Genomic DNA, 27,971 nt, shown 5'->3' with positions numbered 1-27,971 from the left:
CACACTACAATGTATCTACTTAAACAACTGAATGAATGCCAAATTCCTAATAAAAATCTCAGGTCCAAAGGCTCAGCCTAAATCATCTCATTCATTTTATTTTGCTTTGACCCTCAGAAGAACTGGGGAACAAACAACACACCTTAATCTATTAATTTTTTATGAAATGTTGTGCCAGAGGAAATCTTTTGAAAGCATGGAGTATTCAAATGTTTGCTGCATGAGGATGTGGTAGACACCATAAAGGTGCTTGCCACAAGAGGACTGTGCATATGAATCTTTAATTCCTCCCTCAGTGGCTGGGTTTTCTGTGGAGGAGATTCAGAGAAATTCCCCAAACTAATTAAGCAGACATTCAACATTATTAAGCTTTGTCCTGCGAGGCACAGAAAAGAACAGCCTGATCTTAGTACTGCACAGCAACTGGGAAACAGAACAGCAATGCTTCAAATCCGTCTCTGCTCAGTGGTGTCTGAAAGGCATTTGCGATTGACTGCTAACAGCGACTCACATTAAATGGGTCGGTTGGCCGCACTGTAAAGAATTAGTCATATAAGATAAATATTCTGGAAGGGTATGATTTTCACAGTGTGTTGGGGTATATTCTGTTAGGTTTGAGTCTAGCCAAAAACACTTTCATAACTGAACAAACTACTACTCATGCTGACAGCCTTAGGAAGGGCAAAGGACTGAAAAATCTAAGATGGAATTGTCTTACGGTGATTCCTATAGGTCACAATAGAAGTGGCAGGGGAAAACTTGCTTTGTTTCCTCCTAACCTGCTCACATGCAAATATATTAATTCATTCTCCACGGCCAATGCATTTTATTTAATTAAGATGTTATGTGGGGAAAAAAAAAACAGAACTGCAAATAGAGAACAGAATGAAGACTTTTTTCCCTAACTGTGGATAAAGGAAAAAATTTACCTACACCGAGCTGCTTGCTCTGTGTTGCACAGAAAAACAAGAGTGTGAAATACAGCAAGGGAAAAGGACTGTGTGCAGAAGGGGACAGTAGCATTCATTGCTGGTTTAGGGTCCAGTTTCAATTTGTGTAAAACTCCCTTTAATAAGTTTGCCTTATTAAGATGGTCCAGTAAAAGTCAAAAATGTTAACCTAATTGAAATAATTTGATTACATTTTGTTAGATTTTCCCATTAACAATATTGACATTTAGTGGCTTTCTTAATTAGACATTAATGGGAACATAAAACAAATTAGCAACAGACTCACCAGTTTAAGCTTAGAAGGCTTATGGACCTGACAGCTAAGAGTAAAACCAGTTCCCAGAGGTACCTTCTCAGATTGTGTTGGGAAAACACACTTCATGATGTCACTGGAGAGGAAGTATTAGGAAATGATCTCATCGGTTGCATTCCCATGTTCATATTTCTAAACTCGAATATTCAAATGCCTCTCTCTTTAGTATTGGACTAGCTACTGCAGATATAGACTTGTGACATAAGCCCATCCTATGCTTTTTTTAAATTTAAGTTTGGTGAAAGCTGAAAATCTTAACTGATTTGTTAACTGTTCCCTGTCAGTATCAGAGACTTTTCCCATTTCTGCGGAAGGCACTGTGCTTTCCTCCAGCAGTATTGCCAGCAGTGAAGGACTTCCCTTGGAAATATTCTTGGAAGTTCATACAACAATGTGAGAACTGTTTTAGATAGAGCAGCAACACATCTGCTCAACTTTCTAGTTGGTCTCTTTCTTGTTCTCCGTATCTTGCCCAAAGCAGCATTGAAAATAAATGAAATTTTTCTGCTGTTGCTGCAGCTGCAGTTTCTTCCAAGAGAATCTTGTCTTCAGCACCTGATCAACAAATCCAATTTAGCAATATCTATTAAGAAACACTTTCAGCACCTCTAGGTAAGCACAAGCTACATAAACCCCACAGATTTTAGGATATAGTCAAGGCACTGTGACATTTGCTTCAGCAACTGAATAACATGTTTAGTGCTTTTTCTTTTATTATTAGCATATAGGTATTTGAAGTTCACCTATGCATATGCATAAATCTGAAGTAGTGGGCTGTTATATCTTACCTTAATGTGTAAATGGTGCCTAACTTCACTGTAATTACTGATGTTCTTTAAGTCAAGAGCACCTAAAGAACTGTATCTGAATGTGGCCTGCAGGAATTCTGGTAGGGGTCTCACAGTGTGATCTTTTTGGATATAACTATTCCCAAATGCACTCACAATTACTTTTTTCCATACACATTCTGTCAAATCTCACTTTTCGAGTTTTGAGAATTATGTACTTCTTATTACAAAGTCTAATTCTTTTGGGTTAGATTGTGAAATTGTCCAGAATATTCTGTCTTTGAGCTTGATCAAGTAATTTTTCATTCTTTTCATCAACTCACTTCAACAAGCTTTTGTGTTTGGCATCATAAGGCATATAGCTTTCAGGACCATTTTTGTAGTTCTTTTTTGATCCTTCTCCCATTTTTTAACTATTTATAAGAGTCTGGAGTCTTGATCACAACAGAGTGTTCCAGGGTCTGAGTCACCAATGCCATATGAAATCAAGCTTTTTCAAATTATTAAGTCATGTTTTGCTTCTCTTTTTCCATACTGCGTAAGTCAGAATGTCACTCAGAGGAACATGCTACATTCTTCTGTAGACCAAGATGGTTCCTTCCTGACTATACTTTTTGATACCTGGAAAATCAGACAATGTGTCTGGTTCTTCCTATGAATAAGCAGTCTGATAAGTTTTCAAAATGAAGGGAGAAAATCCTGTTCTTTAACTTATGTTCATGGAGTTGGAGTGGCTTACCATGAAAGGAAGACATCTGACTGATAAGGATATCTCTAAAATTATTTTTTATAAAAAATCATGAGGAAAGGAGAGGGAAAGACTTAGTGACCATCCATGACCTTATTGAGTCTTAAGTGCTCCAGAAAAACAAGACACATTGGACTGATGTTTTCTACCTCCCAATTTGTTAAATATTTGCTCTTGAGTAGATTTTCCACAGCTGTCTCTTTTTGCACTCGATTTTCCTGCTTGATACCGGCCCATCAAACGCAGTCCCAGCACACATGCTGCTCAGCTGCTGTATGTGCCCTTCAGTCTTCTTTAATTGAAGCACAGTTTGCACTCTTTACAGGGATTCCACAAGGACAAAATTTGTGCAGGCAAAATGCCAGAGCAATCTTCACTGGAAAGCCAGATGTTTCATTTCACCAGTTGGCTGGCTGGCAAGGTTTTACCAAGGGACAAAAGGAGAGATCTGTGTCTTTTTCTTAAATCAGACCCAGAGTTAATTCACTACTAAGTTAGCAGCCTCAGATTTTGAAGTGAATTGTTTTTTTCACCATTCATTTGGAATGAATTTGAAAGCAAAACAAGCAAAGCCCATCAAAATAATTGTAACTCTGGGTAAAAAGAGAGAACTCTAGTGAGACTTTGAATACCTTATAAATTACTTCTCAGTTCAGACATTCTTAAAAGACACATACAGCAAAATGCTGTCATCTGAATAAAAAAAAAAAAAAGTATGACAGTTGTGCTTGTTAATTGTGTTTGTTTTTCATATGACTAATTTATTAAGGACAATTGAAAAAGCTAAACCATTTGAACTGATTTTCCATTTGTTTGGCTATTAAAGTTCCTCTGTGAAATGTATGTTTATTTAAAGTATCTCCAGCTACCCATTTACAATGCATTTGTTAAATTAGTTAAGAGACCTTAATTGGGCATTGGGGATTTGTTGTGCTATTCCCAAATCTGTTTACTAAAAATACATGAGAACAGTGAGCAATTTATTTATAACCTTGTTATATTAGGCCATTACCAACACAAGAGTTTTTTCTTAACATGTTTTTAATTTGCATTGACAAAATTCAAGCCATGTTTGCTTTTTTTCTCTTTTTAATAGAGCAGCCTGCAAACTGTTTCTAGTTAAATACAGTAGAACCACCTGTTATATTTGGAACAGTGTTAATAGAAGCGGATTCCAGAAAAAAAGCAACAATATTGAATCAGCAATAAAGCATACTGTCTTTCTCTCTTTTTTATCCCATTAAGATCAATAATTTGAGTAGTTAACTATATCTGAGATTACAAATATACTGTACTACATTGGCATTATCATCAAGTATTCACTTACTTATTTTGATCAGATCCTAGGCATTTCATACAAATTAAAACACAGCACGCCAATAAAACTCCTATTACAATGCTTTGTTTAGCGACTGGCCTAGTCTCACCATCATACTGAGCCATTCTGCCAGACCCTGACATCCCAGTATCAGACCTATATGTATGAACCTCTTCCAAGAGACAAGAAAAAGGAGGGGTTTTAGAACCCTTAGCTTAAAAAAGGCTAGTTTCATCCAAACAAATGGGAAGACAAGACAGTATTTCCAGCATCTTGGCTAGAGTTCTAAACAGCAGGATTTCTCCATAGAGCAGAAGCCTAGATCTGTTTTGTTTGCCTCAGGTGTTAGAAAAATAGGAATTATTTACAGGGTATTTTTTTACAGATTTCCAGATTTTTTTTTTTTATTTACACTACTCTCCCCATACCATCCTGTCAAAGTTCAGTATGTTGTCTACAATGTATTCTGAAAAGAAACAGAAACTTGATCTTGCATTGCCATGCAAAAACTGAAGAAAATACCTATGGATCTTTATGTTTTCTCTTAAATATCTTAGTTGGCCAACCGGCAGCAATGTACAGTGGAGGGGTATAGACTTGGCTTAAACAGAGATAACCTGGATATTCTGTCTGAGCTAAAAGCCTTGGACCTGGGAGAATGGTGGGTTTCCAGAATTTCAGTTCCCCATCTTGTCTACAAGGCTCCCTGCTTGGCCACTACAGGTTTCCAGATGATTTTTTTTTTTTTAAACTCCCCTACTTTCATTAAACAATCATAAAAATCAAAATACCTCCACAGAAAAAGAAAGACATTTTAATGTTTTGGGATTTTTTAACCGAAGATCATTCTATCTGGTGAACCCCCAAATGAGTAAACTACGTACCACACATTTAACTAGAGAAAAGTTCATAGATTAAGCCCTTCCTTTTTTAAAATCAGTGAAGGATTTGAAACCCATTCCTACTGAAATGAATTACACATACAATGTGGCTCAATATGCTGGATTTTAAATATGCTAGCTCCTAAATAGTCAGTAAAAGGAATAATCTTAATGTCCCTGTAAAACTTTAGCAATAAAATAAGCAAGAATTTTGACAAATTTGCATACATTACTAGGGGAAATTCTTCCATTTTGACATCAATTTTAAGTTCAAAGCAGAGACTCTAAGAAAAAGGAACTAGATTCAAAGTTTCAGCCCTTCATTAGCCTATTCTATGCCAGGGTCAAAAGATAGCAATGAGAATTCAAATGCTCCTCCAAGATGAGGATGTCTGCACACCTCTTCAGACAGGGCACTCACATCCAAGGTCAAGTTATTTCTAAATCAAAGTCTTACTGCTAGAATAACATCGTACAGGCAGATCTCTGTGCTCACCCACAGCCTAGGGAAAGTCATTGGACTGCTACGCCGGGGAAAGTGGTTTATTCCCAGGAAACAGCATGTAATTAAATGTTTCAACTTTCCAGAACTAATTTTTTCTGTCTTGTTAAATCCAGTTGCTTTAACATAATTTTCACTCCTGCTGACACTGATCCGTTGTGATGTGATGAGTGAGTAAGTTAACAGCTGTAAATGTTAACAAGTAATTTATTTAAGCTGTTATAGAAGTCAGACTGCTTTCGTGGTAGGGGAAATCAACACCATACTCTCTATGCCAAATATTTTTACTGAACATAATGTTGCATGAAGCTTGAGTTGTTTTCCATAGCCCAAAGAACAGCATTCTGTTATCATACAAAAAATTGCTGTCATTTTTCAAAGGACTGCATAGCCCTGGTAGCTGAGGAAAGTCCTGGTACAAATTAGCATAAATGCATCCATTTCAATGGAGCTATTCCAATTTACACGGGCTGACTTCCTGACCAAATATGTATTGTTTAGCAAGAAAGAAAACTTTAAGAAACACAAAATACTTCAGTGAGGGACGTATAAGAGAGTGAGCATGATCATACATAGACGCTCTCCTATCATCCTACAAAATGCATGTAAGATAATGTTTTTTCCTCTTTTCCTGCAAATTATTCTAATCTGCAGAAATTATTGTATGTCACAAAACTTCTCCAGGCTGTGTCTCACATCTTCTAATTTAAGTTTTGGGTTTAATTTCTCTTTCTAGCTACACCTAACATGATAAGCTTCCATTCAAAACCAGCCAGCATTAGTGCTACTCTAATCAAAGAGCCACCCTTGCTTGTTTGTCAAATGCTGTACCTTTCCCCTTACTCTGTACAATTAATGACAGTTTGCGTGCAGACCCAAGCACTTCTTGAAAGATCACAAATTCCTTCTGCTCAGTTAGGACCTGATTAGGTCTGATTTTCAAAATGTGTTCAAAAAAGTTTTACCTAGGTTAAAACCTTTATTTTTTAAGAGTGCTCCAAGCACATGGAAATGAAAGTGAAAAAAGCTTAATGAGTCCTTTTGGGGTTTATGACTGCAATCAAAACCTTGGAAGGAACAAGAGGTAATAAACCGATTGATAGTACTGTACATCCTGGCATAAGCAGCATAGGGGAGAGTATTTGCTTGACTTTGCAGGAAGCTTTTAGCTAAATCTTATATTCCAGAACCAGAAATAACAATTAATATACTTATATGATTGTTCTTAAGAGACCATAGACATTCAAAAATGTATAACAGCAGTGGGAAAATGTGGAGACAGTTTTAATTAGTGAAAATGTTGTTTAAATCACAGAGTTGATTTTTATGTTGTTTACTTACATGTTATTTCACATAGCTTAAAGCAAATGTAGTTTTAAATCCTAGGCAAGATAAACACTGGCAAGAAAAAAAAAAGAAAAGTAAAAATGACAAAACACTTCACATAGCTTATCAGGAAGCATCAAGAGCAGCCTTCTTGGTGAACGGAGAGTTTAGCAGCTAGCAGCTAATATTCTCACAATGCCATCTTGACAAATTTAGCACTCCAAATCCTGAAAGCCCAGATTTATACCCATCTGGCAATACTGAGAGACAAACACTCATGTATCAGATGTGCTGCAGAGCTAACATTCCCACACAGAGAGCAACAGTCATCCTGTTTTGATCTCAAACTATCTTCAAACATCGCGTATTTCCTGATTTTGTGGTCCTGAACATTGTACTATGCCACAACAGGGGAGACGGATCCAGCCATTTGGAGCTGCTGGAGAGCACTCATAAAAAGCCCACAGGCAATCTGGGGAAGAAAGCTCATGCCAATAGCATCGGAAGATGTCTACAAAGGACATGAAAACATGTTTGCTTCTGTGACAGAAATGAACAGAACTGCATCTTTACAGCAGAGAGCAAGCAGAGATGACAGAAACCTGTAGGTTGGCTAACACTGAAGTTCACAGAATGAATCTAGGGTTACATTTGAGTTCCAGTGAGTTTCTTGCACAAGAAATATATTTTCAGTGATGGAGGAAAATGTTTCTTTTATAATGTAATCACTGTTGATTACACTATCTTTCCCAGGTGCATAATTTCATTTCTATACTAAATGCAATGGCAGAAGATCAAAAAATAGATGGGACCTGATCTGCTTGTTTTCTTCCTGTAGTAGGAAAGCAAGGCAGCAGAATAGCAATCCTTGGAGCAGGTGACTTCTCCCTCACTGAAACCCATCTTAGTGAAACTTCATAGTGCACCAGAATGCCCACATTTACTTCTTCATGAAATGGGAATAATGCCTTCCACGTAGATTTTGAGGTTTATTGCTTACATCCCTGAATGGACAGTGTCCTTCTTTCACACCTGCAAAGTGTCTAAAATGAATGGTCTATTTTCATCTAAGAATTACTCCTTAGAGCTTTCTCATTTTGTTCACAGGGAAACTGTGCCATTTAAGGGCCATATTTATCATAACAAGAAAGCCCTGTAGTGAAAAATAACATATTTGCCATGGCATTAATTTCTTCTAACTGAAAATGCTGCTTTTTCATGTGTAATTAGAACTCGAGCTCACCTCAGGCTTCCGGGAAGTCTTCCTGACAAGGAAATAGAACTACGAACAACTCATACGCCAGACTGCACCAAGAGCCACAAGGAACAGTTTAATGAAGTCAGGTTACCCTCTGCGAAGGTTGGTCTAGACTTTTGGCCCTGCAATGACAGGGATGAGGAAGGAAATCAAACCAGAAAAAAAAGATGGCAGAAAAAAGATTGAGGCACAGAGGAAATATACAAGAGAGCTACTACTGTACAGTCAATCTTAACAAGTATGCTCTATGCATTATCAAGGAAAGAAGAGAAGAACAGAACAGCCAAGAATTATTACCCAGAGAGAATAAGAAAAAATTGAAACTTCTAGGGAAAAAAAAAAGAAGTCATGTTTGTTTATTTCATCATCATAATGATGAAATAATGATGACAGCTCAATTGGGTTGCAAATGAAGTCCAGGTTTCCCAGTGTTCAGACACATTAATAATAATAATAAAAACAACAACTAGAATGCTATAGTCTGGATGTTGATTTCTGACAATTTTCAAAATATAAATTGTATTATTTTCAGGGGCATCCTTTTCCAATATTCAATAGCATCCTGCAATAGGCCTTGTATAATATTGATGTACTATGAAGTGGAAATGTTTATACATCCATGCAACTTTTAATATACACGCACACCTTCATGTAGAGGAGTAGTTCACTCATGCATAAGAATCTGAATTTAAATACCTTAATCCATACTTAGCTAAGCATATGAGTAGCCAGATTTTCAAAGGAACTCAGGATATAAGCTCCTTCTTATTTCAACATTAATTAATTAGCAATGACGTATTTAAGTTTCTTGCTTTACGTACAGGACTTTATTATCTTCCCGCCTCAAACATACAAACATAAACCACAATATATATGCATTGTATATCTATCTATCTATCAATCTCTATGTATACACACACACACTTTCAAATAACAAGGTCTAATGAGCCCTCCGAGGTATACAAATGATTAAAAATATAGAACATCAAATTCTCAGCTTAACGACAGCTCTGAAGGGAAGAGCAGGAACAAGAAAATAAAACTAGACCAAATACTCAACCTAACAACTCCCCAGTGAGGTATGGCAGTCTAGGAAAGTATAATAATGAGATCAAATATGAATTGCAATATGAAAACCGAAAATTCAATATGCAAGTATGAATAATACAAAATTACATTAGTAAAGTGACATCTTCTATTAGTAGAATATCCTACAGTATATGAAACCACCTACTTTATGCAACATACCCATGCTTTTTTATATTTCCCAAATTTAACTATACTAAAATACATCTTATGGTAAAGTAGCTATTTTCATGTAAACCAGAATACTTCAGAGGCAGTAAAAAGCCGTATTAGCAGAATGCCTAACCTCCACCTTCATTCCTTTTCTTCAGAGTTGACTGCAGAATGTGGCTGCACAGACACTTTCCACACAGAGCTCCGGTGGGGCCCAGACCTCCCTTAAGCAGCACCGCATTTGAGTAGCACCAGTACAAGGGAGAAGTAGCACAAGGAACCTCTTAGGGCTAGACCATCATCTTATTGAAGCTGACACCAACAGTTTAATGGGAAATGAAACATGCACAGGCTACGACTAGTGATACACACACTGAGACATACATAAGCCATGTGTGGCCTCCTCATATATGGTAGCTGTTTGGAGGAATCTATTCAGATCTATCTCCAGCCTAGCTATGGATAGCAGGGCGCTCACCAAGAGCTAAATTTTATATGGTGCATTTTCCTAAAGGGCCTTCACCATCCATTTCTTAGACTAAACGTATAGAGAAAATGTAACTTTTGCTCTGTGAAACAGGGTAACACCACTGGACATTTAGACCAAGGAACACAGACTTTCTCCCTCACTTGCACGCTACCAAAGGAGCCATCAGTAACTCCAGCAATAACAGGCTATTTCCTAACGTATCCCTTTTTTTTTGTCTGTTTCTTTGCCTCTAAAGAACCACAGCAGAATCAGATACACAAATGTACCCATGGAACAAAAAGCCTTCATGTAAATAAGGTTGCACAAAGTTCATCCTTATTGTATGTGGAATTACCCTTTGCAAAGAGAAAGAGTGTTCTTCTATTTGATATGCAGTCCTCCAAAATCCTCCAACACCATGTTGAAAGGAAAAAAAAGAGTAATTCCATTTTCTTCAGATACATCAGGAAGTAAAACTAAAGGTATAGCATGTACTTTTTCCTTCCAAGACGAAGGCCAAAAAACATTGCAGTAGCATACATTAAATCAGCAACATACAAGACAGAACGGGTTGTCCCTGGCCTTTATGGATGCCAGCGAGGTCAAGCCTCCCCCTGCTTCCATGCAGCACAGTGCTGGCAGTCTTTGGCTACACTATTTGCTCTCATTTGTATTTCTGTATTGGATTCAGCACAGTGGGGAATGCTCCTGAGCAATTTATTTTCTCCAACCATTCTGTTCAGCTCCTCTCACCCCTGGGGATTGAAAGGAAATCTTTGACAGGTAGACAGCTCCCTGTGTATAAAAAAAACCCCTAATGTCAGAGGGAAATCAGTAGTTGGCCAACTACAGTAAATACAATGAAGAAAGAGAAACAGCAAAAGAAAGACATTTGAGATAAATTGGCATTCAGAGACAGTATATGAGACAACTGGCTGCCTACCAATCTACCTGAGGGTACAACGGGTACTGGGAGGTTGCCATATTGTTATCTATATCTTACCCCGAAACCTCTCAGCTGAAAGGTGGGATTTCCTGCTGAGATGTCAAAGCTGTACACAGAGCTTTAATTACCAGTAGCTAGAGTAATTTATTCTAGTAAAATAAAAATGTCACCGATGAAGACTGCGATTGCTGATGTGATGATTGTTAGGAGCGCTGACACATGCTAAGACCGGTTTTAATGAGGTCGTTTGGTTGTTTCTCAAAGAAATGTTCCTTAAAATGATAAATCATTAGGAAGTTACCATACACCATAAACAAGAATCCTCTCTGTCATAAAAATATTCACCCTTGTAAAGAAGGCAGCAGAAGACCGAGACATTTAAGTTCCAAACATTTACTCGGGCCAAATGTTTAATTTCAAACAGCAACACACAAGACAGCATCAGCATCATCCAACTTTTTGCAGATATTCCGTAATGCTGTGCTTCAGCACTAAATTCCACACGCACATGAAAAAACATATACAACTGGGCATAAAATTGTGGATTCTCACTCCTCCATAAAAGATTCTACGATTCTATGATATTCACAATCTTTTTACAAAAAGAGCTTTTGGGGGTGGGGAGAAAAGGAGAGAAACTATTATATTAGGGTATCTAGTTCAGTACAGGAATATGTGGCAAATAGGTAGATTTTTCTACATAACAATTTACTGTAAGGAATGGAACAGTAAAAAAGGAGGCCTTGAACTTGCAGACATTCCAGCAATTTCAAGTTTTGCATTTGAGAAACAACACTGCCTTCATTATTTTCTACTTCAGCGCTTCTGAGCAGGAAGAATTTAGGTCAGTGTTGAGTCTGAGTTATTGCTGATAACTGTCAACAAACAAAACTCTGCCCTATATTTCATTCTTTATGAAAAATAAATGAGCATGGGGCAAGGAAATTGCCTATCTTTCTGAGACAAGAATCTGTTAGCCAATGCATTTGCATTTTGAAATTACTTTTGAAGACACGGTAATGGACTTTCCACATTGAGCTTGAGACACATAAGACAGCATCAGAGACCTGGCTATATTTGCCTTTGTTGGTCCATGGCATGTGAACCTCATCTTCAGATAAAAACCAGCTATGTTCAGGAGATCTGGTATAAGAATTAACTAAATGGCAATAAGAAATTGGCTTTAACTCTGGTAAGTATGACGGTGACCTAGAAGCACAGGTGGTGTTTTTTTCCTGTGGTGGTGAGAAGAAAAGTTAAAGGGCTTTTTAGCTTTTTTCCCATAAGTTCAGTACTTTTTCATATGTGGCTGGTTTTGCAATAGATTAAAAATAAAATCTCTATAATACATTCTTGAATTTAAATTATGCTGCTTGCAATCGTGCAGTCCCAGAACTGGTGTGAGTAGAAGTCTCTCTTCTCACTCCTCAGTCCTCTGGCCTGAGAGAATAGTATGTTGTCCTCCAGGGAACATCAATATCTGTGACTTGACACGTGTTCAAAAACATTACTTTAGTCCATCTTTATTCCTGATGGCACCTGCTAGCTTTATGATTGTGTATATGTCCCAATGAAACCATCAGGATTTAGGCACACACTTCAGCTCTGCATGTCATTCAGCATGAGTGAGCATAAAAACTAGGGACCTAACCATGCAGAAATCAGGCCTCACATTGTAGTAAATTACCTTGTAAGTTTTATTGGCATTTATACTTCCAGCTCTTTCTCTTACTGCCTCTCACTACATTTTCTCTCTTATACATAAAATATAAAATGGAGATTTTTTTTTTTTAAACTGAGCTTACCTAATTGCTCTTTCTTGGCAGTAAAGGAGAAAAACTAGAAACTGTGAGTAAAAGCCATTCCTTTTCAACTACTTCTTCCTTTAAAAATGTCCAAGGCATACAATATGTTCATTAAATTGTAATTAGTCATTTTCTTTGTGCTAGGAAAATGCCTATTGTATTGCTAGAACAAGCAACTTAGGACAGCATGACACTACCTTCAGAGAGCATGCCACTAGTTCTTCTTTACAGGAGAAAATAAGCCACTCTGACTCTAGAAGAGGAAAGTCATGCTCAGCTGTTTAGAACTGCAGCATGTACTTTGAACTGGCACAAAGCAAATAAAGGCTTTGATGTTTTAATATGTGTTTCTGCTACTAGATGTTCTGCATTGCCAGGCAAAACGAATACTTAGGAGAATCTCTGCAGTTTACTCAAGGTAAAATCCTAGCCCCATCAAATCAGCAGTTTGAACTGATTTTACTGGGGTCAGGATTTCACCCAAGTCATCATCCAACCCTCCCTCTTAACTCTTCATGTTTACAGCCTTTTTAAATCAGAGTGTCTGAGGAGACCTCAACAGCAACAGAGTCTTGGCCTCACAGTCACAAAGTCTAAAAATAAATATATGTAATACTCATCCCCTTCCCTAAGCATAAGAAGTCCAATCATAAAAGTTGTCTCTCTGTCTTTCCCTCAGTTTCTCCTGGATGTGTGTATCACAGCTCACGCTTCTGTTACCTTTTAGAACACAATTCTTATCTAGCTTAGGTGTGTATCAGTTCTTGTGCTAAGATTCCCCTGAAATTAATAGTTCCCCTCTATAACTTATAGACACCATTCACATCTCCTCTCAGCTGTGATTCTACCAGGCTGTGCAAGTTAAGCCTTTCGGGCATTTTCTGTAAGGGTGTTTAATATGCAGACCCAAGCTGGCTCAGCCAAGGCAATCCTGAGGTCTGAGATGCTTAGATAAAGACAAGGTCTGTGAACTTGAATTCAGCACTGCACTAACAAGGCTGTCTAGTACACAGCCAACACCAGGCAGCATCTGCCATGGAGAGTCATTCCACTTCCCACTGACTGTATTACTAGCCTGCTGCACTTCTTTCCAGTACATCTTTTTTTGAACATGACTGTGCAGAACTCTACCAAACTCTGCTACAACCCTACCTACATTTTATCCCATTTTCTAGTCATCTCCCTGTTTTTAGACATGACTTGCTTTAAAATGTGCCTGAATTTTCCATCCTGCTAAATTTATATTAAAAGGCCTGCTGCTGGCTAAATCGCTTTTAATTCAATTGTGATAATGTTAGTTTCCATATTTGCAATGTATAACTGGTGTTAAAAATCCTGCTAAGACTGAGGCAAAGCCTTCATTCAGCACGGTGGTCATTCCTACTTTACTTATGATCTCTGCCCATCTTCACAGCAGAGATATGCTATTTTCTTCAGTTTTCTTTTAGGTAAAGCCACGTTGCCAGTCATATTCTGTTAAACACCTGAGGTGCTTAATCGTATTTGATTTAAAATTAAGTTCTTTGAAAGGTTTGCTTTTGAATTTCCATTCACCAGAAACAGAAGATAGCATAATTCTCCATTTACAGTGTATAAGAAAATAATTTCTTCTACAGAAGTAAGGTTCCTGTCTCAATCATTATATCATTATCACGTTAAGTAAAAATAAATTTGTGGACGATATTTATGCTTTGTGGTTGTATTGCAAGAAAGCCAGAAAGAAATCCAGAAACCATGGCTCTCTACCAGCTAAGATACAAAATGACAATGAGATTAACTGTGTCAAAAATGTGTGAAATCATTTGAATATAGAAAAAAGACAGAACAAGTTTTCAAACTTGGAATAATTGAACACACTTTATTAGAATGTCACCTTAAAGGGACATGGCCAAGTGAATTGGCACATTTCTAGCTTGGTAAAGTGAAATACTTCCTTGAACCACTGGAAAGAATTGATTTTTGTGGTTTTTATTATAGTAGTGTATTAAAAGTTAAAAGATTAAAAAGGCCGATTCTTTCATCCAACACATAGCAGTATATTCACAACTGCTTTGTCCAAGAAAATTTTAATCAGCTCATGGAATAGCATTTCAGATGTTTCTCACAACAACTATTTTGCAGTCTGTTAAATTTTAGTGTAAGGAATTTTTCTATTCCCAAATCTACTCTCTTCTTTTATCCAACAATTCTGCAATCTTTTCAAAGTTAAATCCCGGCCTATTCAAGTTAAGGAGAGTTTTGTTACTGACTTCAAAGTATCTGTGATTTCCCCCTTAAGGTGTGCCTATTTTTCTTTTTTTATGTATGGCTATTGTGCAACCCCATTAAAAAGCATTACAGAGTTTTCCAGGTTTGGGACCATTTATCCAACTAAATAACTGCATTTATCATTGTCAATAGCTTCTTCCCACTCTGTTGTCTGCAGGGCTACGCAATCAGAATGTGCATATTCCTTCCCATTTTCAGCCCATTCTCCCCATCACTTGCTGATCTATAAAAAGTCAGTCTCTCTCACTAACATCAGGATTCATCTCTCCTCTGTGTTTATAAAACCCATGACATTTCTCAGACACACAGAACCACACAAAAGGAAATGGGAAGGTAAAGCACATTCTCTACCACTGATAATTCAACAGGAAGTAAAAGCAAGGTTTTCTGTACCACTAAGTACAGGCTTCTTCCACTTGAGAAGGAAGGGAAGTCCATCTACTGGTACCAGGGTTAGGCCTACATCCTCTAATGGTCCACATACCCTGAACTATCATGTGCATAACAAAGCCTATTTGTGGGAGAACAAAGCATCTGACAAATACTCCATCTTTCCACCACAAGAAGATACTCCTCTATCTTTCCACCATAATGAAGACAGGTCCTTGTAGCAAAGGACAAGCTATGTAAAATAGACTCCCCAATACCTTGATACCTGTGTAAACACATCTGCTGGAAACATGATAAGAATTAGTAATTTAGAATGGTGCTTTGAGGTCCTTGGCTGAAAAGCTTGACAGAAGTAAAAAGTACCATTACAGTATCTATTATTTTTATATGAACACAATTCAAAGCAACAGTACAAGAACAGGCACAACAAATTATCTAAAAAGAAGGCAGAGGATCAGGAGCTCTTACTCCTAAAATACTGCTATGGTTTCTGGCTCACACTGCACAGCTGACCAGTTCCCTCTGAACAAATATTGTAAAATCTGTTGTCCCATTCCTTTATCATCAGTTTGAGAAAAGAAAAGAGTGAAAGGTTGAATATATTCTAATGTGGTCTTTAAACCTCTGATCTATGGACAGATGTAGAATATCTTTTTCTGATGGATTCTGTGATCATCTGCATTTCCCATCTTTCTGGCACCTTTACTCACTGCTAGCTTCCATTCTTATACATCACTGAGGAAGTAGCTTAAAAAAAAAACAGAAGAAACAGCAGGCTGGGAAAGCAGAAGCGATCAATCAAATCTATTTGGGGCCTTCTACAATGTGAAAACAAATATTGTTTGATTTCTACTTACCACAGTAGAAAACTGAGGCATTTTTATCTAGATTCTCCCTGTCTGATGCCTTGCTTAAACGTTGCTTTAGCGTATCAGGATTGGATGATCATTTTCATCATTCACTTCAAATGTGCACTGATGTGTCATTAATTAGTATTAATTACAAAATTGCCATATAAGTGCAAAGACTATGGGGGCTATATATGCCTCATTAAGCTAATATAGCTTAAGAAATTGACTGGACTTTCAAATGTGTTAGCTATTGAACCCGGTAAGAATAAATAATTAAAACTCAACTAACTTACTGTCAAGTATACTGTACAGATGGAGTACAATGTATTTTGCAAAATCTTTCTCGCTCCTAACAAAAAGTTACTAAGTATTATTATTGCTATGATTCCTACTACCATTAGACAGTTCATGATGGTGATTCCAAGAACACCCATGATGTGCTATAGAAATTAAACGCAAGAAGCAGCCATTGCCACAATGGCATACAAAGAGGACAACACAAAAGAAAGCACTGCTTGTTGCTTAAGCAAATACTTTCTGCTGGACAAATGAGAGTTAATCAAAGGAGATATATCTGTCTGTGAATGCAATGTCCTGTATTTTTTCTAAATACTTGCCTAAAGAGGTATGGAACTGAAAACTAAATAGCAATGAGAGCATAATGCAAAAAAGGGGCATTGTATCAACACAATAAATAATCCTAACAGTAAGGCATTGTTAGTTATAATGTATCTGTTAGTGTTGAATCTTCCTGTAATTGTTTACATTTCTAGTTAAAATAAGAACATATATAGAGAGGGACCACCGCTGTTCCTCCCAGGAATCCACCCTAAATATGTTAAACTCAAAGGCTGCTGCAGCTGTATTGCAGAAACACAGAAATCATATCCTAAGGTGCACAGCATTGGTATCTTTCATTTAATTGCAAGATGTTTTGGTGATATGTTTGAACAGGATTCAGAGCTCACGTTGGCCATTGTGTGCGAGACAGAAGATGTCTGGTGCCATGAAGGCCTGGAATTAGCTTTGATTTCTGTTGCTAGAGTAGATAGTTAAATGTGAACAGTGACACATGGCTTGCATACACATAAGCATCTGCATATTTGAGTTTGCAAAGGAGAACAGCACGTAGTCAAAAAATTAGATTCCATATGTGATTTCCTGTATAATTTTTTGCTTGGAAATTTCATTTTGTCAAGGACCTCAGCATATAGAGATGGCAATACAGGATTCAGTTCTGGAAGGGGCCCCCTAAAATATCAAGTCAGTCTCAGCTATTGTAATTAACCATGATCATAAACTGATCAAGCTTAATACCTTAGGTTTATTACAAAGCTTTATCAGAAAGCTGTTCTCACATCTGATCCCTCTGAAGATTAGAAACCTTCTTTTAACGTATTCCTAAATGTATTCATGGCCATTTGGTCCTGTATAAAGATGGTCTTTGGCTAATGCAACAATTCTGTTTCCCTGGTGTTTATGCAGGGGAGAAACAATTCTCCACTCAGTTTTCACTTGACTGTATTTTAAAATATATGTATTTTAGTTCTCCCTATCCTGATCATATGCAAGTACAAAAAAAGATGGAATAAAAGGAGAATTTTGATGTTTTGCTTCTTCTTTTAATTGAAACAGCTCAGATATCATTTAATGCTAAACTTCCTATTTTGTTCAGACTAGATCACCCATTCCTGAGCAAACCCTGTTTCTTATCATGTTAACCTTGTCAGCCTAGACTGACTGAACAGCTGATACAACCACTTCATGGTCTTTGGCAAAGGAAGGCAATGGAAGGCAAATGAAGGCAAAGGATGGGCAAAACAAAGACGTAAGAAGGAAATGGTCATACTGATGAAGAAGTCACACTGGTGTCCGAACTGGTTGTCCTATGAACCTGTGAATTTTATAACTCAAACTAGCATCTCAAATTAGCATCACAGCCAACTGCTTTACATAACTACACTGGCTTTTTCCTTCTACACTGCACAACTAGCAGCACTAAAATTGTAGCATGGTGGCACTTATGAGGGAAGTGGCTGGACTAAAAGCTCCTGAAAAGTGTGCTGCTAGTGGTCTCATAAGAACCATAGGCCAAGTGATACTATGAAGGCATAATTTTTCCAGGCATTGACAAGATTTGCTGGCTGGGAAAAGCAAATAGCAGATGGAAAGGAAATTACTCTTGCATGGGCTTGAGAAACTTTCTTTAGCCTGCTCTATCTTTTGCCAATGTCTAGCAAGTTCAGCTGGATGACAGTTGCAGGCTGACTGCCCAGGTCCTGTTTAGGAAGGCAACAGAGGCCTTTTTCATGATTTAATTAGCGCTGGAATCTCTATTAGTGATTCTGGGTTTCAGAATGCAGAATATTCAAAAGAACACAGTCCTGCTGTGTTAATCAGAGACTCTCATTGTTGAATTAATATGCATTGTCTGAGTAAATACTTTCTCCCAGTGACTTTGGCTTTTCCAGGATAAGCGATTCAGTAAACTGTAACAGAAGTGCTGGAGGTATCTATAAGATAATCTATGCAAGAACTGTGTGATTATTAATAGAGATACAATAAGCAGTCTCCATAGCCAGTCTCCCGGAAGGATGCAGCAACACAGATACTTTAAGGAACATCAAAAATCAGTCAGCTGAGCTGACAATGAACTACAAAGCAATACTGACTTCAGTGTAATGGAAAAACACACAGTAAGCTACAGAATGATGCTTTAAAATACAGAATTATAAATACCATTGAAAGCTATGAGTTGTTTTCTGGTTCTTTCCATAACTTGAGAGGCTGATCAAATGATGAAACCTAATAAAATGTCTGGAATATAAAAATCTTTAGTCTTAAATAATTGGATCTCTTCAGATGTGCTTAAACTGTTAGGGATGCACTTGGGAAACAAAGGGGTGGCCAGAATGGACATGTTTGCAGGTATGATCTAAAAAACATTTTTAAAGTCATGCTGTTCCCTTTTTGTTTCTTTTTCTTCATATTTCTAGGAGTGAAGATACTTCCGAGGGGGATTTGCCACAAACATAATTATAAACAGGACTCTTCTGGCAGATACTAACTCTCTTCATACTTTCTAGGGATGTGGAGAACAAAGAGGGCAGTAAATGGCATTTTAGTTTTGCTAACTGTATCAGCTTTAACTTACAGATTTTAATTCTGATCTAATGACTCCTTGGAAGATAAGGATTGACCTTTATGGGACTTCTACCATTCCAGAGAAAACTGCTTGGTGTATGCATTAATCCACACAAGAGGAACCTCATAGAGCTTAAATGCCAAGTGAACATGTGAAATACCAGGTTTTAAAGTGGAGTTTGCACAGCTGCCACACTGGTTTAGCAGGGAGTGACTGCAGCCACAGCTCTGAATAATACGAAAACAGAATTTTGGATGAAAACTGCCTTTCTGGTCTTTGGCAGAATCCACTTTGCCTTAGCTTTGGCTCTCCCTCCTGTTCATTCTTCTTTCTATTTTTATTCCTATTCCCTCATTCCTCCTATGCTCTGTATATTTTCTTTAATAAAGTTAATTGTTTAAATTACTTTGCATTAAAGCATTAAAGTAAGATTTAATATCTGAGTCAGTTACAACGATAAGGATTTCAGCTCCAACATGAAGCTGAGCTAGTTATCTTGTAATTTGATTCATGATGTAGGAAGAACTGTAAAACATTTCCACTGAAATCAGGGTTTATTTGTTTTGTTGTCACTGACTGTAGATCCAGATCAAGCAATTAAATGTTTTGTAACAAAATACAAAATACTGCAGATTTTAAATATTAATAGCACCCAAACTATTTCCTAACTGCCATCATAAAAGACAGAGAATACTTCTTGATATCTTAAATATTGGACTGTAAACATCAGAGCTCCATTTTGTGCCTTGAACAAAACAATACTTTTCATGTTTCTTTTGCTGTACTTTGGATGCCGCTGCCTTCAGTGTTAGCATTGCTTTGGAATAAAAATACATTTTAAAAGCTAAATGAATCCTGCTACCATGATTAGATTCGGAGTTGTATCAATATAAGCTTCTCTATGAAAGAGACATTTAAGGTATAGGATACCACAGAATGGGCCATCCACTCAGCAAGACTTTCCCCAATAATCTATTGCACAAGGCATTATGGTGCCTCGAGGTAAATTTACATGTCTCAGGTTAGGCACAAATCTTGTTACTTTCTTGGCCTGACTAATATATCTTACTTCAGTGAGGCTCTGTGATGCTCAGAATCTCTGAAAATTAAGCCAAAGAAGTGTTGTCTTCTGGATGTATACTGGACAGAAAAAAAAAATGAAACGAAGACTTTACTTGAGATTCACAATTACATAAATAAAATTTGCAATGTGAAATGTAAAACTCTGTGAGAAGAACGCAATGTAAATCCACTAGGAGATAGAAAGTGTATGAAAAGTTTTTGTAACTGGTGACAAGAAAAGAAACAATATATTGGACTTGGAGGTAAGCAAATGTTTTAAGGTAAATACTTGTTTCTGTAGGGAGTCTGGTGCTCACATAAGGCTTTACATACAAGATCAATTCTTTTCTATCCTATTGACTCAACAGAGACTAAATCTCTCATACTTTGGTTTGAATTCACACATTTGTCTCATATTTACTCATTTGAAAAAGCTGATTCTAAAACAAAACCATGGAACTGTACTTCTAAGAGATTGTTTCAAAACAAACAAGAAACAGAAAAACATTCAGATTTCAGATATATTTTCATGTGTTCAGGATTTCCTTAAAGGTATATTGTCTGCTTTATTCCTCTCCATGCCTGCTTATTTGGCAACCATGAGCAAATACAGTGTGTAGTCAATCCTGCATGTAGTTATATTCTCATAAACTGGACTGGTTGCCTTTGTAGCAAGATAAGACTGTATAAAATGTTTCTAGTTTTTTTCTTCAAAAACCTCATATGTAAATAAGGTGTGAAACAAAAACTCTTTTGGATTATAAGAAATATAGTGAGTCTTGGGTTTCTTGCATACCCTTACCTGAAATGAAGCTGAGACCATCAAAATATGAAATTTCAGCTTCAGCAGAAAACATTGATGAGATGAGATTTTTTAGTGTCCTTGAAACATAACTATTTAGAATTTTACCACATACAATGAACATCTGAATTCATTTCTTGTCATTCGTGGTGGTATCAGAATTTTTGTTTCAAGTCATTGTGACAACAATTTACAGAAATGTTGAGTTTTAAGCACATGGATCATCTCATTAACTTCAAGATGGCTATTCATGTGATTAAGTTGTCCTGCACTGAGTCCTTAGGTGGAAAAATAAGAAGATAATATCTTACTTTAAGAAAGGTTAGTAAAAAACCCACCTCTCAAACCCTCAAATTCAAAAAACAAAAAGGTTCTTCACAAAAAGCAAAATTACAAATCTATGTTACTTCACTGTGTCTTGGTACAGAAGCTTAATCCAAAACTTACTGATGTGATTTGAAAATATTTTCATTTACTTCAGTATGATTTTGAATCAGGCCCATATTGCTGAACCATGTAAACAATTTCTCCACCTACGAACTGCTGCACTACTTAATTACAACTACGTTAACTTCTTTGATTTATATAGTTTCTCCCGACTTATACCAGCAGGTATCAAGAGTCAATGTCCCATGTTATCGCTCTTTTGCTCTGTGTGTCCTGGTTATGTATAAGTACAATGAAAAATCAACCATCGCTTAAAAGCCATAGACATTATAAATGTTATCATAGGCTTAAGGAGCAGTAGAATCTACAAATCTCACTCTACCTTCTGTTAAAGACAGACTGGTTTTGATCTCTTCTAATGAAATTACATTTATCACTCTTGGGTCACCTTTTCTTGCCATCCCCTGCGACAGTACCATCATCTGTACAGCTGATGTCACTGAATTTGAATTATTCTTCAGTCATACTAGCAATTGACTGAGATGAATGAAATCAATACTCTTTTCCTTATAGGTGAAATGAATTTAGTAATGCATGACAGTAGCAGACCTTCCTTTCTTTGTCTAGCTCTATACTACAATCCATCAATGTATTCTGCTTGGCACTTGAATTAACAGATCTTAATTTGTGGGCAACAACTTCCAGCATAAAGAAATCTTTCAGTCTTTGATTTCAAGTCTGTTCCATAGTCTGGGCATTTTCTCCCACTATCAATGATCTTTGATTGGGATATCAAAATATAGAATAAAAAAAGATACATCCTAACAGTGCACCACCTGTAGTTCTAATGCCTAAACAAGAGTTCTTTTGATTATTTTTTAAGAAAGATCATTTTTAGTTAATTGGGATTCAAGTTCATGCAAAATATTTTCATAGAATTTTGTTTGTACTGAAGGAAAACACCAGTGCTTTTTTCTGGCTGAAAAGATGCCAGCTGGAGCAAACTAATGAGCCCCAAAAAGAGAACATTTGTACAGCTGGAGTCTGAATGTTATCAAGCTGCTTGTTTTTGATTGACACTGTAACAGCCATGGTAGTGGAAGGTGATCAATAATACTCCCTCTGTGACAATGTAAATAGTATCATCCAAGAGTGATTGGCGAACAAAAATATTCCGAGGTTCAGCTCAATTTGGGTAAGCATCCAAGATTTCAGATCTTTGTTCTAATTGCCTAACCCATGGGGGTCTCCAAATTTCAGTCAAAAATAGGTTGATCAGTGGCTCGCTTAGAGTATTCAGAATTGTTCTGGTACTTGGTATCGGCCCAAGGCAGGAAGTATGATAATGAACAAGAACGGTTTTTGAAATCAACAACTCTTACGCTTTTAAAAGATTCACTTCGGAAAAGGAGTTTAACTCCTGCTACTTACTTTGAGCTAGATCATTCTTCTACATCAGCTTCAATTTGTTGTGTATTTAATACACAGAACAGCTAGTGTCGTTTTTCATGTTGATATATGCAGCCATGTACACGCACAAATTATTCAAAAATTTTACAAGACAGTCTACATGATCTTAATCCAACTCCAATGGAGACAGACTTCCCTGGAAATAAGTAAAATAGAGCCCCATCTGAACACAGAGGACAATGGTTTGCCACTACGGCCAAATTTGTGTTCGTTTTCAACAAATGCAGGAGTACACCTGGAGTAAAATGCTTCAAAAAGAAAAGAAGAAAAAAAATATGAGCACTTGCAAGAATGCGAGGCAACTTGAAGAGGTGATAGGAGCACTTAAGACAGAAAGATGAGTGCATCAAAGGTGCAGGAGATAAGATTATAGGTATGAAGGCTATAGGTATACACTATGAAGGGCTGTAAGCAATGTTTTTGTGTAATTTTGCTAGGTAGTAGGAGTGCTGTGCCCAGAGCTAAAGCAATAAGGTTCAATAGTTTGGAGAAGTGGGGTTTTTTTCATTTTTTTATTGTGCTTTTGGAGTATTTAATGCCTCACTAGACCTAAAAAACCCTAGGGTCCCATGCTCATTTCAATTCAATTAAGATATACAGGCTGTGCAAAATATACATCAATAGGGAGCCACATTTTCAGAAATAACTGCTTATCCGTGCACTTTTTAGCTCATTATAACAGACTCATGGAATCCAACTTTAAATAAAGGCTGTTGGTGGACTAAATTACAACACGGTATCAAGAGACTTCATGAACTAGATATATTCTATTTTATTAAGCTTTCATCATATATAGTATGAGTCAGCAAAGCATTCAGTCTCTGCTAACCAGAGTCCCGGTACTTACTCTAAATCTTGAAGGCAAATATTTTCTGCCAGGGGCACCCTGTAAATGAACTGTAGGTTTTGGCCTTCTCCCTGTTAAAACAGACTTGACAGAGTGTCCGTCTCGCAGATATTTTGGATCTCCTTCCAGAAAGCCTGCCAAGCGCTCGAGGAGACAGCACGATCCTCACTGCCACGCCATACAGCATCGTCCCTCCTGACAGTATCTTTCCACGCAAACATACCAATTCCCTAAGACTTTATTCTCAAGATGATAAAGATTTTTTTAAAATTCTGAATAAATGAACAAGTTACTTATCTTGTAAAATTACTTACTCTGGTTTGATGCGAAGACATGGGTTTTGCCCCTAAATCCTCCCCCAGCGATGGCGCCGGCGCTCTGCCTCTTTCCCTGCATGTGGCCTCACTGTTGAAGGGGCAGTCACAAAACATACAATGGCTCCTTCAGGTTATAAACATGCTGGTGTATGCCAAAAGGGGGAAAATTGCTCCAATTTCAATGATGCTTGTAGGAACTCAGTACTTTTTGAGGTTTCCGCCTCTGTCAGATGCTTGAAATTGGCCAAGCTTTGCGAGGTGCGGGGAGGCCTGTCAGGGAATGACAGCACATTTCCTCAGGCAACCAAAAGTAGTTTCTAATGTGGTTTCTAATCCTTCTCCCCAGTTGCTTCTTCTCCAGCAATGAGAGGGCCTTAGCAGCTATCAACAGCACAAATAACACTCGTGATGTGCGGGTCAGGGAGCCCTGTTACCCCCCTGCCAAAATGGACTAAAACCCTTCTAATCTGCAGATAGAGCCTCTGTCAGCACTCATGCTGCAACGGGCTAGATGAAACAATCACAGCCTGGGGAAACGTCTTTGATCATTACATTGATTTCCTCCTCCTGGGCCCTTATCATTTAGGTAAGGAAGGTGCCTCCCGGTGCACCTGGGATGGCAGTCCCTGAGAGCTGCCAGGCTGAGGCTGTGTGGAGGCCGCGTGGCTGCCAGGCTGAGGCTGAGGCTGTGGCTGCTGAGGTGGGGAGAAGCTGCTAGAAGGGGGCAGAAGGGGCTGAGTGGCTATTTCAGGAGGGGAAAGCCTTCTCCTGGGGAGTGGGGCCTGCAAACAGGCCCCAGGGCTGCTCAAGTGGAGGTGAGGCGGGAGGCGCAGGGCTGGCACTGAGGGTGCTCCAGCACTGGGGTGCCTCTGGAAATGCCCCTTTTGGGTTTGCTCTGTCCGGTCTGCATTGTCTCCGTAAGGCAGTGCTGTTGGCTGTGGTCGCGCACAGCGTTAGGGGCGTAAAGCCTTCCTGCCTTATGGCAGAGGAAGCGGGCGGGCCCTGTCGTGGGGGGTTAGGACTGCTCGGGGCTAGTCCCCGAGCTGGGCTGTCAGTGTGACCCGGGGCAGCGTTAGAGCCCCAGTGAACAGGCGGGTGGATAACGTTGCTGGGTGATTTGGGGGGAGCCCCGGGAGCCGCAAGGGGAGGCAGGGCCCCCTCATGTGCTGAGGCCAGCCCAGCAGGAGCGGGTGCAGGGCTGGGCTGCTGGGGAGCCTGCACGCCTCACACGGCTGAGGGGCTGTGGTGGCGGGGGGGCCTTAAAAAAAAAAAAAAAAAGCCTCCCAGAAGAAAAGCTGTGAAAAAGGCAGGAAAGTGGCCGACCGAGAGGAAACAGCAGATTCAGAGGGAGCTGCCAGCTGGCCTGGGTCCCCTTCCCAGCTGGGTTGAGTAGCTGTATCTCGAATTACAGGAACCCGGCGGGGGAAGGGGGGGCCCGGGCGAGCTCCCGGGGCGCGGACCTGCTGCAGCCTGGTGAGTCCCCTGCACCCCCCCTTTTTTTTTTTCTTTTTCCCCCTGGAAATCGGATCTGAGAGTAAACATGATACAAATATAGGTTGAAAGCACAGTATGGCTCTTCAGACACCTCCAAGACTCGGTTTACTTGTTGCATATGCACCCAAAATGGTGATAATGAAATGTAATTCCTTTTGGGGGGGGGGGGGGAAAAATAGCTAATGATTCAGTGTTGGTGCAATTCTTGAAGGGCCTGAACAAGGCAATGTCTTACGCTGTTACTTTTTCAAATTTTCTTTTGGAAACATAATGCCAGAGGTGAGAGGGGAGATTGTACTTGGCTCAACTTCCTTGAACTGTAATAACTGTGAAATGTATCCCCCTTTGTTTGTGCACATTAATGTTCTCGCAGTGAAGGACTTTGAGACATCCCCGTTATAAATAATGATGGAACTTGATTCACCTTTCAATTAGATAGGAAAACTGCAGTCAACTTCTTGCAGAATTTCATTATACTGTAAAGTATATGTAAAATTTTATTTTTAAAATTGTACTACTCTGAAAGCTGTGGTGAAAGGTAACATGAAATCATCAGTCTCAACAGTATATAGTTATTTTTTGCTTTAACTACAGGATAAAAGAAGGAAGAACCTTACCCTGATTTTCTGTTTTTCCTTCTGGAGTCTTTTACATCTCTCTTATGACACAAGTTGGTACTAGCATGTAGGCAGTTACAGTTAACTTAAGCATAAAGTGATACGTGCCAACATCAGAAAAATAACAGCCAGAGCATCGGCTGGTATTGTAACATGCAAAACAAGTGTTGAACACACATACATGTAACATTAACAAATCTGTCTTAATTTTCAGTACATGCAAAGTATAATGTTCTTTACCACAGAAACTTTTGGTATAGTGGGGTCGGAGACAAGGCCTTGTAATCACTTTCTTCACCACTAAGGGATTTGCAAAAGAATGAAATAGCAGTAGTTTAAAAAGAAGAAAAAGAAAAAATACATGCAGAAGGGATACTGTTTTCTTCTAAATGTGCTTGCCTGGTATTTCACGGGATTATTCAGAAGTTGGCTGATGTCACAGTTCACATTCTTCTCAAAGAAATAATCAGGATCAGCTGTTTCTTATACAATATATAAAAAATCAATTGAATATATAACCAATAATAGGTACTGTGTGGATTAATTTATTAATGTTTCTGAAGTGTTAAAATGAACCTGGCACAAAGGTTGACTATTGTTTTTAACCATTGAATGTCATTCAGATGTCTTCCAGACAAGACACGGGATGCTGAAGAATGGTATATATTTTAGTCTGTCTACTTACAATCTTTTTTGCATGTTTCTTTTATTGTAAAATCCCAGTGTTGGCTGGTAACTATGTAGTCAAATAAAGATGTAGTAGAATGTGACATATGAAGAAACTAAGACTGCCTTCTGTCTTGCCAGGGAGCTGGAAGAATTCACTGTACTCCTACCCTCCACTGAGAGTACTGCAATTTTGAATTTATGGGCCTATCAGTGCCAGGTTTGAAGGCCATGGTGCCAATGAGTGGTTAGTCTGTGGATGTGCAGAATGCTGTATCCAGTGTCTCCAGCTTCCCAGAGTCTTTGAGATGGTCTTTGTTCCCTCTTCTATGGGAGAGCTGGGAGAAACAATCTAGGTTGGCATCTCAGTCATTGCAGTTCAGAACCCTTTTTTTTCCTCCACCTGATGGGTATCAGTTCACATGAATACAGCAAGCCCTGAATTTCAGTGACTGAGAGTCTAGCATGTGTGTAATTCTGCTCTTGGACAGCTGAGAGCAATAATCTTTCATATTGTCCCAGTATGAGGTGTCCTTAGTCTCATCTAGAGATATCTTGAGTGAAGAAAGGTGGGGGGGGCTTTTTTTTGGTGGGGATTGGTTGTTGTCTTAGCTCACCTCAAAAAAGGCAGTGGGGAAAAAAAAAATCTGATTGGGTTTCTGTCTCACACTTGCATCACATCTCCCAAATTGTCCTCAGAAATCTGAGTTACTTGCTGAAACTCACTTGTCACTTGAATGCAATTAAACTTGGGGTAGAAAGCTGGTAAAATACATATGAAATTTCCATGGGAAAATTAGGGAAGATAAGGTTAGTGGTGAATAAATTTAACAGCAGAACCAAAATATCCAATTCAAAACCTTTCAGTTTTTTTCCTTTGCTTCTTAATTTGTAAAGAAAGGGAACAAGCCCATTTCTGCCTTTGAAGGTCACCTTTAAAGGTGATATATAGTTTATGGTACTACAGTAACTTCTGAAGAGATACGGGGCAAAGAAAGAGCCACTAAGTCTATCAAGACCATTGAAAGCCTGATGATAGTGGCACCAAATTAGAGACAGGCACCTTGTATCTCAGGCAGTCCTAGGGGGAAAAGAAAGGAGTGTTGTTTATC

General features: G+C 38.3%; 2 long non-coding RNA genes across 2 annotated transcripts in view; one reads left to right on the top strand and one right to left on the bottom strand.

The window, feature by feature from the left end:
* Positions 1-24,163, bottom strand: part of LOC142083937 (uncharacterized) — a 111,004-nt gene extending 86,841 nt beyond the window's left edge. The window contains exon 1 of the long non-coding RNA XR_012674189.1: positions 24,080-24,163. This is a non-coding gene — a long non-coding RNA (uncharacterized LOC142083937). The remainder of the gene's footprint in view (positions 1-24,079) is intronic.
* An 808-nt stretch (positions 24,164-24,971) lies between these two features.
* LOC142083936 (uncharacterized) overlaps positions 24,972-27,971 on the top strand; it is a 76,662-nt gene continuing 73,662 nt past the window's right edge. Inside the window, exon 1 of the long non-coding RNA XR_012674188.1 lies at positions 24,972-25,555. This is a non-coding gene — a long non-coding RNA (uncharacterized LOC142083936). The remainder of the gene's footprint in view (positions 25,556-27,971) is intronic.

The sequence above is a fragment of the Calonectris borealis genome, chromosome 6 (genome assembly GCF_964195595.1).
Source record: "Calonectris borealis chromosome 6, bCalBor7.hap1.2, whole genome shotgun sequence".
NCBI lineage: Eukaryota > Metazoa > Chordata > Aves > Procellariiformes > Procellariidae > Calonectris > Calonectris borealis.
Note: the sequence above shows the minus strand (reverse complement) of the source record. Positions and strands in the feature narration are given on the sequence as shown.